The 12479-nt window shown below is 48.7% G+C and overlaps 1 pseudogene; it reads right to left on the bottom strand.

Annotated features, from left to right (window-relative positions):
• Positions 1-3995, bottom strand: part of LOC126530413 (uncharacterized) — a 32477-nt pseudogene extending 28482 nt beyond the window's left edge.
• Positions 3996-12479: the final 8484 nt, after the last annotated feature.

Raw genomic sequence — 12479 nt, 5'->3', positions numbered from 1 at the left:
CCAACTTCGCCGAGAGGAACGTTACGCACAAGTTAACCTGGATTCCGGCCCACGCAGGCATAGAGGGTAACGAAAGGGCAGACAGCCTAGCTCGAGAGACCACGTTCCGAGCAGAGCAGTCGCACGCCCCGGAGTATCACCCACACGCTTGTGAAGGAGGATACAGAGAAATCTTAAACTTATACAGAGGGACGAGAGCCAAATATCCCCCACCGCACAAAGCTCTAACGAAGGAGGAAGCAACGAGTTGGCGCAGATTGCAGACAAACTCCTTCCCAAATTTATACATCCTAAACAAAATGTACCCAACACAATACAGAGACACCTGCCCATGGTGCGGCGCCACACCCGCACTATATCATGTCACATGGGAATGTAAACACAATCAATCATTCCACCAACACAATAACCCGAGTGCGGAGCAATGGGAGAGTCGGCTTACCAGCTGCGAGCTCACGGCCCAAAGGGCCTTAGTGCAGCACGCTAGTGAGGTAGCTAGTCTCAGTGGAGCCCTGGAATAGGGGCCCACCCTTGCCGGAAGAGGCTCCAAGTCGCCGGCGCCCAAGAAGACGACGGAGACCTCGAGACGCTAAATCCTTGAAGGAACCAAATAAAGTTTTTCGCTCTCTCTCTCTCTCTCTCTCTCAAGACTTCATAAGCCTCGGCTCCTATCACCGTCAGGAACACGGGTAGCTTTTCTTTCCTCCTTTATGTCATTCGCTTGCACAAACAGTTCAAATCGATCTATGTAAGATTCGAAATTCTGTAACTTAGGATCAAACTCGGCGATCTTGCCTACGCGCGACATTTCTGTCCGCGGGAGTAGGAACCGTAGCGTCACCTCTGTGATGTTTCCGTTGTCGCAGACTGGTTGTGCTACGTTGCTCCTTGCCGGTCTGCCCCGCGACCGCAGGACCCGTTGCCTGAAGCTTCGATGTCGTTCCCCGCTCGGGTTGCCCTCCGTAGCCCTTCAGCATGAAGCTCCGCCGGCTGCATTCATGTCGGCTTCGGTTGACGCATGTGCGGGGGCGTTGCAGTCTGTCGCACGTTGCAAGCTGCGGTGTCGTACTCCCAGAGCACGTACTTGACAGGAACGCCTTTTCAGTCGCCAAATGCGCCTACTTTTCTGCCGTCCGGTTCATTCGCCGCATTTGCCTATATACGGGGTTCAAGCATCCTCGTCGACAGTTGATATGACCTAGTGGCCACAAAGCAAGCACACTTTATTCACAAGCGCAAACATTTTGAAGGCAGGTGTGACGTCACACATCAGATAGTATCGGCGCAGTTTCCATGCGCCGCACGTTATCACAAATAATATGCAGAAAACAAGGACAATGATGAATAGCCAGGCAAGGGGACAAGAGTTCAGGATCACGTCAGCCTATAGAGTCTGCGAAGGAGTACGTTTACCCAGGTCAATTACACATAGATAACCCTGATCATGAGAAGGAAATTTACAGAAGAATAAAAATGGGTTAGAACACATACGGGAGACACTGTCAGCTCCTGACTGGAAGCTTATCATTATCATTGAAAAGAAAGGTGTACAATCAGTACATTTAACCGGTGCTGACATATGGGGCAGAAACTTGGAGATTGACAAAGAAGCTTGAGAACTAGTTAAGGACCGCGCAAAGAACGATAGAACGAAGAATGTTAGGCGTAACGTTAAGAGACAGGAAGAGAGCGGTGTGGATCAGAGAGCAAACGGGGATAGCCGATATATACATTAAGAGAACGGGGATAGCCGATATATACATTAAGAGAAAAAGAAAAAGGAGCTGGGCAAGTCATGTAACGCGTAGATTACATAACCGGTGGACAATTAGGGTTACAGAATGGGTGCCAAGACAAGGGAAGCGCAATCGAGGACGGCAGAAGACTAGGTGGTGCGATGAAATGAGGAAATTCGCGGGCGCTAGTTGGAATCGGTTGACGCAGGACAGGGGTAATTGGAGATCGCAGGGAGATGCCTTCGTCCTACAGTGGACATAACATTGGCTGATGATGGTGCTGGTGATGATGATGATGCTGATGATAATGACGACGACGACGAAATCTAGTACAAATAAGAACAAGGTGAATTAAGGTGAATTAAGGTGAATTAGCGTTGGTACAAATTAGAGAAAGGTTTATTAAGGTGGAGTTTTGAAGTACATGTGCCAATGTATGACGTCACGTATCACGGACACAACCAATAATTAAAGAAGTCATAATGCTTTCCCATTCAAATCACATAAGGATACTTAAGTGATTGCTTATGCGCCATTAAACCCAACACAACACAACAACACAACTTTCAGTCCAAGCTTTGCATGAAAAAAAGGCGGAAAATTCTAGGTATTCTTAGGCGCAGGACCGAAGGAATGATGCGGGCTGCCAGTGGACATCATGTGAATGATCACAGGCTACCTCGATCCAAGGTGACTCCGTCCCGTCCGGGTGTGGACGCTGGTGACGCCTAGAGCTTTCAGCATTGGTCTGCATGTCCATGTTTGAGTGGTCGCTGCTGCTCGTGTGTTTGGAATATAATGATGAAATACAGAGAGAGATCATTTGTAATGGCGAAAAGGTGGGGAGGTCGGCCTGAGTGGAGTGCCTCTAGCCTGCTACACCACGCTGGGGAAGGGGTCTGGGGGAATAACAGAGATAGGATGTGACGAGGAAGGAAGGTGGTAGTATGGTGAATATGATGAGGGCTGCACAGCATACCGTTTCTGTGCAAGTCGTGCGTGCACACTTCACAGCACAGCACAGTCATCTTCGCGGGCAGAAGTAGAGGTTACTGCAATGTAGCTAGGATACTGTCTATAGCGTTCATAATTTTTGCCGCTATTAGCGCCACTGGCGTATTTAAACAAGACAGTAGCAGCCGCAGGGCGTCGATTATTTGTCGCAGCATGGCTTTGATGACACAGTCCGATAGCGATATTTGAGTGCACTGCCTTTGCTCGCGCTGAAAATCAAAGGACCATGTGTGTGGCGCAAGCATGGACATACATTCGATTCCGGGCTTGCGCGGCTCGCTTGAAGCAATGGTTTGGAGAAATCTATCAAGGCCAATTCAACTAGCTTCTGCTGTACCTGCGGAATCGGAGCCAGGGAGCTGTCGTTTAGACCTACAGCTTGTCCACGCCGACGACGTGGTCGTCTCCTCCAGTGTTGCAGTGACGCTGCCATCTGACGCTCTTTCTGCGACATTCTTGTCTTGCTCATTTAGTTCAGTATTTTCATATCCTTTTTCTGATTGCGACAATCCTTGGAATTGGCCTTGCGGGCCCCATCGCAATTCGAGCACTTCTGTTCTTTTAATGTGCATAAAGATATGTAATGGCTGCCGGCAGAGCGGAGGCATGCCATCTGGCCTGATCTGACAGCGTTAACAGCTTTCGGCACTTGTGACATTGCATTGGTCGGGTCACATAAGGACGCATCAGGTGTCTCACGTAGCCTACCTTGACATGATCAGGTAGCGGGTCTGCCTCGAGAAGATGCTTGACGATCGTCGAGTGACCGAAGCGATGAAAGTACCTTCACTGTTGAAGCCAGAAGCCTTTGTAACTCTTCGTCGCTGATGTCTATCACAACATCGGAAATAACGCCTGCCCTAGTGTGACCACCGTGAACAATGAACGTTCGGATGTGTCCTAGTATGCGCGCGGTTTGCAATTTTTCTAGGGAATCCTGCGTCGCTACCTCCACTGCAACTGTTTTTCTTCATGCTGAAACGCACTTCGTTAATTCCTTTTGGAGCCACATTACCAAGGTAGGGGTTGAGAATGTGTCTGTGTGCGGAATTCATATTCTTAGAGACGTCGAGAGGGACAAAAGAAATCCTGTAAGTCAGAGTAGGTGGTTGGGGCCCTGCTCACTCGCGTCTTTGGTTGCCTTGCGGTATATTTCCTCTACAGTCGCTTGCCCTCCGGCACGGTGTAGTCGTTGTCGGAGTCCATTGGCTCGTCATTGGAGAAACAGGAACCAGACATCTCCATGTCGACGTGCCGATCCTTACACTATGTCACTGGGGGACGCAGTGCGAATGAGGCATGCTCGACGAAAGTGATTGCGTGTCGTCTGTCATCGCCTCGGACGGCTTCTCGTCCAAGAAGCACAGAAGCACAGTTCTCCCTCTCGTGGTCGTCTTAGTTGGCACTGTTCCTTCCTAATTCAAGTATGCACCATCTAGCCCAAATGAATGTTGTTCTGAACCACTACACTTAAGCTGCTCTTATTCCGCAGAATACACGAAGACGAAGAAGTGCGGAACGGTAGACCTTGTTCTGTGGTTCTTCAAAGTTGAGCGACTTCTGCATATCAGGAGCTTCCTCGAAGACGTCATCCTCCGGAATGGAGGACGGAGGACCTCCGCGCCCTCATGGCAAGGCGAGTCCCGCGGCGGTAGCCCTGTCCGTGGGAAACCGCGACATCACCGACTATAGGCTTCCCGATTCATCTGACAGCTCAACAGCGGCAGAGATGGAATCGGACAGTGATTACACGCTAGTCCAATCGCGCCACTTGAAGCGCAAGCTTCGCCGGACGTCAGCAGGCAGTGATTCTACTCATAAAAGCAGATGTGACGAACGGGTCTTCTCCGTGGGCTACACCCCAACTACGGAAGGTACGAATATGAATTCGTTGAACAGACAATCGCTGACCAAATACTTCGATCGAATAGCCTCAGGACATGTGAGAGAGATCCGCATTAATGCTCGGAAGAACATTCTGACGGTGGACGTTAATTCTCAGGCAGTATTGGAGGCTTTGAAAGGCATTCAAGTGGTTGGTAACATCCCAGTTCGCTCATTCCTTGCGTACGGCAAAGATACCTGCTCTGGTGTGATATCAGATGTGGACATTGACATAAAGGATGAAGACCTGCGATCTCTTTTAACGTCGACAGTGCGAGTCCTCGACATCCACCGATTCGGCCGCTCCCGGTGCATCAAGTTGGTGTTCGAGTCAGACTCTTTGCCAGCATCGGTCAAAGTAGGTTATGTGAGGCACTCAGTGCGTCCATATGTACCACGACCGTTACAGTGTCACAAGTGCTTCAAACTGGGCCACGTGAGTGCGGTGTGTAAGAATCCTACGTCGTGCCGAAGATGTGGTGGTGCTCATCATGTAGACTCCTGTGAGACTGACGCCATGAAATGTGCAAATTGCTCCGGAGAGCATGAAGCGACATCCAAGAACTGCCCCAAAATGGCAGAGGAGAGGCAAATCCTGAGAAAAATGGTGAGAGAGAACTCCACGCACAAGGAGGCTGCCGATTCCGTCCGCAAGAAAAGGCGCCGGTTGCGGCAAAGGCGTCGCCGCTCCCAGAGCAAGCCCGGAGGGAAAGAGGCACTTCCTTTGAGTACTTGGATGCAAAACGTGCCACAGAGAGTGCACGGCCGGGACACACAAGATGCGCCTCCCCCAGTACCACCGCGCCCGTCAAGGAATGAGGCGTCATCCTACGTGCGTCCAACTCTTCGGCTATTGAGTGGCCTTCGCTACCACTAAGGGCTTCCGGAGGAGATACTCCTTCGGCTCTCCCCAAGTGCCGGAAGGGTAATGAAAGGCTCGGAAATGAAAAGGTGATAGACATGCTCAAACAGCTAGTAAACACTATGCGTATATTACTCTCCGGAATGGCAACGCCAACTGCACTATCGGTCGTGAAGGCGTTAGATGCTATGGAGCCGCTATTAGCGGCTCTAAAATAAGGGTGTTAATCATGGCTCACACGATAAAACACTGGACATTGGAACAAAAGATGCATCATTCTGTTATAATGCAATGGAATGCTCGAGGTTTATGCGGCCGCATGTCTGACTTTAGGCAACGAGTCTTCAAATACCGCTTCCCAGTGATCGTGATATGCGAGCCAAATCTCACGTCGGAATTTCGCCTTTCCGGATACGTTAAGCTCTGGTCACGTGAACATCGACACAAGAGCAAAGTGTTAATGTGCATACGCAGTGACATGACGTTTGTGCGGAACACGATCGCTCCACATGACAGCAATGAATATGTGTGTGTGACACTAAAACATAAACTACATGTGTTTTCGATCATCGGCGCCTACATACCTCCTAGACAAAGACTTGAACTCTCTTATCTATCCACTGTATTACAAAGTTCCCCAGGCCCTCATGTTGTTATTGGAGACTTCAACGCTCATCATCCTTACTGAGGAAGTGCCGCAATGAACTGTCGGGGTAGGCACTTGATGGACTTCATAGACACTGAAGGTCTGGCTGTCATCAACGATGGATCTCCAACTTACATCCGCGGCACTACCTACGGAAGTTGCTTAGACCTCACTATTGTATCTCAGAGCCTCCTGCCCTTAGTCAACTGGTGCTTGGACATAGAAACGCATGGGAGCGATCATATACCAACATATGTGCAGATGAAGTGGTTTGTTCAATCAACTGCATCTGCTGTACGCTGCACTGATTGGTCCACATTCACTACATCTGTCGAAGAGTACATCACTTCACCATCTGATATAGAAGACATTATTGTCTCATCAGTGCAGAAGACAACTAAGTTCATCAGTGCACCTACATCCAGAACGGCGATTGATATTGAATATGAACGGCTCCGAGCGATCCGTCGGAGAGCGGAAAGGAAGGTTAGGCGAACTCAATCGTCATTAGACCTTGCTTTATGTCGACGAGCTCAACGAAAAATACGGCGTCACCTTCAAAAAATGGGAAAACAACGGTGGAGGACCTTCTGTTCGTCTCTAGATCCTCGAAAGCCACTTTCTAAGATCTGGCAGATAGTACGAAGCCTTCGTGCCCCTCCTCAGCAAAAACATCCTTTCCGTGCTCTAGCACTTCACCAATCTCTGACGGAAGTGCAGGTTGCCGAAGACTTCTGTAAGAGAGTCACCCGTACCGATGCTTCAGCATGTCCAACATTGGATCGACCCGTGCTACCTCCTAAAGATGATCGTCTTGACCTTCCTTTCACGATGCCGGAATTGGAAGCTGCACTTGCTGCGTCGAGACGATCTTCTGCCCCTGGACCTGACGGTATTTCGTATACTGCTCTGTGCCACCTTGGGATGGAAGGTCGGAAAGTCCTGCTGTCATACTATAACGCCACGTGGTCATCCAGTACAGTCCCGAAGCAGTGGAAAACCAGCCGTTTGGTCGCCCTCCTAAAGCCAGGAAAATCGCCTTACGAAATGTCATCTTACCGGCCAGTAGCTTTAGCTAGCTGTGTCGGTAAGGTGATGGAACGGATGGTGCTCACTAGATTAGAATGGTTCATGGAAAAGAATGAGCTTTATCCTGAAATGATGACCGGATTTAGACGTGGCCGGTCTGCAATAGATGGGGTCATTGATCTCGTGTCCACGATCGAACACGAAAAGAAGCGACACCGCCTTGTAGGAGCAGTTTTCTTAGACATAAAAGGAGCTTATGACAATGTACTGCACGAAGCCATTCTTGATGCCCTCAGTAATTTAGGCATCGGCGGCCGTCTCTACATGTGGATTGATAATTACCTAAATGGTCGTACAGTCTTCATGTCCACGAATGATGGCGAAACGACAAGACACGCTGTGGTCCGTGGAGTGCCTCAAGGAGGAGTTCTCAGCCCGACTCTTTTCAATGTTGCCCTTATTGGCCTTGCGGAAATAATTCCTGATACAGTACACATCAGTACATACGCAGACGACATATGCATGTGGGCATCCGCAGTCACGCGACCGCAAATTCGTGCCAGATTGCAGCGAGCTGTTTCTTTAACGTCTCAGTACCTGCAGTGCCAAGGACTGCAACTGGCCCCAGACAAGTGCGCTGCGATAGCGTTCACACGGAAGCTTATGTGTTGGTATCCAATTATGATCAATGGAAATGCCATCCCATATGTCACCCACCACAAGTACCTCGGCGTTGTCATTGACCGCGGTGTTTCATGGTCGAAACATGTGGCAATGTTAAAGAAAAAATTAACTGAGCTTGCTCAAGTTTTTCGCTTTCTGGCCGGTATGAAGTGGGGTCCATCTGAGCGTTCGCTACTCCGGCTGTACCAGCCTCTCCACGTCGGATACATTAGGTATAGCCTGCCAGTTTTATCAGGTATGAGCCCGTCATGTTTACGCACGCTGGAAAGTGCCCAGGCACAGATACTGAAAACATGTCTCGGTGTTCCACGTTGCACCTCAACCCACGGAACAATTGAGGAGGCTCGCGTCACCCCTTTACCTGTCTATCTACGATGCGAACCTCTTCGAGTATTCCTGCGACTGCTTTGTCGTCATGGACGCCATCCCTTATCGACATTACCCGATATACGGCCGGACTCCACTTTCTCAAGAGCCGTTAAATGGCAAGAATCTGCCATACCAGCATACTTTGCCCCGGCTGACCTTCCAAATATGCCCCCATGGGTAATGTCCAAAATACCGGTACGTCTATCTATTCCGGGAATTTCTAAAAAATCGCGAATACCTACCGTCGGCCTCAGACATTTAACACTTGAATATATATCGAAAGAATATGACTCCTCGGTGAGCGTGTATACAGACGGATCGGTATCGTCGTATGCGTCTGGTGCGGCGTTCGTCGTGCCTGCGCATCAAGTCATTCGACGGTTTCGTCTGCATAACAAGACGACTTCAACATCTACGGAACTAGTGGCAATCAGAGAGGCCGTTCAATATATTTCGCGACAGCCTCCTCAAATATGGACAGTCTTCAGCGACGCAAAATCGGCTCTTCAACTACTTAGAGTGGTGTTGAAAGAAAGCGCTTACAGAGTGTTGGCTCTTCAAACTGCCGAGCTCTACACTTTAGCACAAGAAAACGGCCACCACATCACATTTAGGTGGATTCCCAGTCACTGTGGTATACAGGGCAACGAACTGGCCGACGCCGAAGCGAAGAAAGCACTCGAAGAACGAGAGTCACTGCTTTCAATTCCTTTTTCAAGAGCGGACGCCAACTGTCTCCTCTCCAGTGTCATCCGAAAATTGACAGCACAGCACTGGGACAATCCGGATAATCGCCACAGACGACTCCGAAGATTGGACCCTGCCATGAATTTTAGGCTACCACCGAAAATTCATCGAAGCGGTGCCAGTCTTCTGCACAGACTAAGGCTGGGGGTAGCGTTTACGCGCGGATACGTGCACCTCATGCGACGCACCGAGTCTCCACACTGTGAGGTGTGCAATGTGCCTGAGACTATAGGTCATGTGCTTTGTGACTGCCTTAAGTACGTGGAAGAGCGTGAAAGGTTGGACAACGACCTTATGCGTCTCGACAGCGCACCGTTGTCGGAGGACGTTATTTTAGGCCCTTGGCCAGATGCTCGATCAAGTTTCAAGGCCATTCAGGCATTACTGAACTTTTTAAAAACTACGGGCTTGGATTGCAGACTTTGAGCATGCCAAATTGCTTGCGATATGTTCTACATCTTCCTTCTATCGTCATCGTCACCCATCATGCACCTCTTCCCTCTTTCTTTCCCTCTTCCCCTTCCCCCAATGCCGAGTAGCTGGCTAGAGGAATATACCTCAGGCCGACCTCTCAGCATTTCGTATCATTAAACTTCTCTCTCTCTCTCTCTCTCTCTCTTATTCCGCAGATACGCGTTAAATAAAACGCACTACAGTGCTCCTGTTTGTCTTTCTTTTTCAGCTTTTCGGACAAAATGGAGCGCAAGGGAAGCTAGAAACCTTGTTGTGAGCCGTACATAACTGCGAAATATATTAGCAGCATTCACGGCCTATACATAAGTGGCGCGACTGTACATCCAACATGGCGGATGATGAGATGATCGCGACACGCTGCCGAAACGTGTACGGTTGGAGAAGAGCGGAGTTGTTTGCGCTGTAGTTCACTTCCAGTGTCTAATATTGTGCAGGTGGGGAAGAAGATTGTCGTAACGAAAGAAAAGAAACTTAGCTGCATATAATTGCAAATATTGCAAACGCAGCAGCCTGTCGCGTCACTAGCACGAAAGCATTCGTATGCGTTTACCACTAAGCATCAGTGGCATGGCCAGAATCTTTTTTTTTTTTTTTTTTCAAAAGGGAGGGGGGGGGGGGACATGGGGCCCGGTACGGGGAGCGGGAGCGCAGTCTGGGCAGGCCTCATACTAGCCCAGTGACGTCTGGGGAGGGGGCAATGTTTAAAGTGAGGGAGGGCCCGCCCTTCGCCTGTCGCCTTTATTTTTAAGGAGGGGCTTGGCCCCCCGCGGCAGGTCAACTGCTGCACCCATTCGACAGGCGCTAGAGGTGATTTTATTAGCGGTGTATCGTGCAACTCTCCAATTTTTCGATTAATGATTTAATCGCGATTCATCGTTTAAAGTGGCCGGAGCGACAGCTGACGTTTCGGATGTGCCTGGTGAACCCCACGCGCCCCCGGCTACGCCACGGCTAAGCATGCAGGAATCAAGCATACATCTCAGTAAAGATAAGCGCGAAAAATTCTGGGAAACGCGCTTTATTGTGTTTTTACTTGCACTCTGCTCCGCAGTGCATACCGTTTAGTTCCCTTCAGTTTCGGTCAACAGCAGTCAAATATTCGACATGTTTCCCCGCAATGTATTACGATTTGTAATCGAAGTGAAGATGAAAAGGACGAAGGTGGCGCTGCTCAAACAAGAAGTCGGCTAACAGCCAACAAAACCAGCAGCAGATCAAAATAGTCACTTTAAGACGACGAAGTACCCTTCCTTGTCTGCTACTAGCACATGCAGTCAGCACAAGTGCGCGCTGTTTTTGAACGAAGTTCGCGCGGCTTCGTCATTGCTTTGCAGCGATGACGAAAATGCACTTGCAGCCGTAGTCGAGCTAACGATGAATGCAACGAGTTTGCAATTGCATGTGTTAGTAGCAGGCAAAGAAGGGTACTTCGTTGTCATGGATTCTGATGTGTATTCGCAGATACCTGAGGTAGCACATCGAAAAAAAATTTTAGAGCTGTAAAGCTTAGAGCTGCGAAAGTCAAGCAGCACGCACTATCTTTCTTGAGTGAAATGAATTTGCAATGTTTAGCGGTCAGCGAAAAGAAAGCGAGGATTCTGGATCTGCAAGTTTTCTTTACTGTGAAATCGCACAAGGTTGATGTGCCTTTCCAAGGGCCATAGTCTCGGAAAAAGGCAGCTGGCAGTTGATTGTGTCGCGATTTTTACAGAGGAATCTTGTGCGCTTAAATATAGTTCACCCTTTCCGGATAGCCACTTCGGACACTGTGTGCAAGTACCTGAAAGGTAGTTCGTTAAAAATCCGGTATGCCTTCAGCGTAGATGTGGAAAACTTAATATATTACTCCCTTACACACGCCCAGATTATGAAATGCGTCGAAGACTGCATAATGCAATACAATGATGAAGCCTTCATTATTAGTTGCAGTATTTCAACAGAACCCTTGCTTGAACTTCTTTCTTTTAGCGGAGTTCTACCTGTGTTTCGTGGCGAGGGTGTCCTTATGTACAAAAATCAGGGGTGTGCATAAGGTCATGCACACTCCTATCATCAGTGACATTTTTCTAGGGTTTATTGATAGGCAACTAGAGGGCAACCTTGCTAACATTTTCAGTAACGTTTTCAGCTATGTTGATGATTTCGTTATATTTATTAGTAGTGAAATTTACCACGAGTGTGTTGATGAAATTATGACGGTATTCAGGCAGCGTGGAATGGGCCTTGATTTTACTTTCGGAGTCCCTGAAGATCATCAACTGCACTTTCTAGGCTTGAGATTAACGTTGGGTAAAAATCGCATGTGTGCTCCAAATATAATCCCAGGTCTGTTAAGCCCATCTTGAACTATAAATCCGGTCATTCTAAGGTAGTGAAGAAGGCTAAAGACTATCCTAAATGCTGCACTAAAGAAGTGTTCTTATATGTGCTTTTTCTGATTAGGTCAATCGTTTACTGGACGCGAGTTACCCTGAAGTTATTATTCCATCTGTGTGCGATAGTATGGTTCGAGGCGTCGAGAGCATAAATGACAAAGATGGTAAAACTATGAATACTGTGTTTGGCGCAAAACAACAGAAACAAGAAAGACGACAGGACAAGGCTTTCTTGGGTCTGTTGTTTTGCGCTAAACAATGTATTCATGGATTCGCACCAACTAGCCCGCCAACGCATTGTGGTAAAACTAAATTAGAGGAAGAAAGAAAAAGACGCAGTAGTACCGCACTTACACAAGTTGGCGCGTGAGCTTAAGAACGTCGGTTCAATGTACGGAATCGGTGTTTGTTTTTCTGCGAAACGTAAGATAGGTCGCATGTACCCGATAGTTGACAATATGCTGAGGGATAAGCAAGTAAAGGAAAAAGTGCGCTGTCAACCACGCGAACGGGCACATCACCTGTGTGAAGCAGGTTTTGTATGCCATTTCATTAAATTGTGGTAGAGAGTACGCGGCAGTGGCGTACCAACTATTTATAGACAGGGGGAGGGGGGGCACACCGCCAACGATGTGACCTTTCTCTCTCTTTCTCTCATA

This window comes from Dermacentor andersoni, chromosome 4, assembly GCF_023375885.2.
Source record: "Dermacentor andersoni chromosome 4, qqDerAnde1_hic_scaffold, whole genome shotgun sequence".
NCBI classification, from domain to species: domain Eukaryota; kingdom Metazoa; phylum Arthropoda; class Arachnida; order Ixodida; family Ixodidae; genus Dermacentor; species Dermacentor andersoni.
This window is presented reverse-complemented; position numbering and strand designations above follow the sequence as displayed.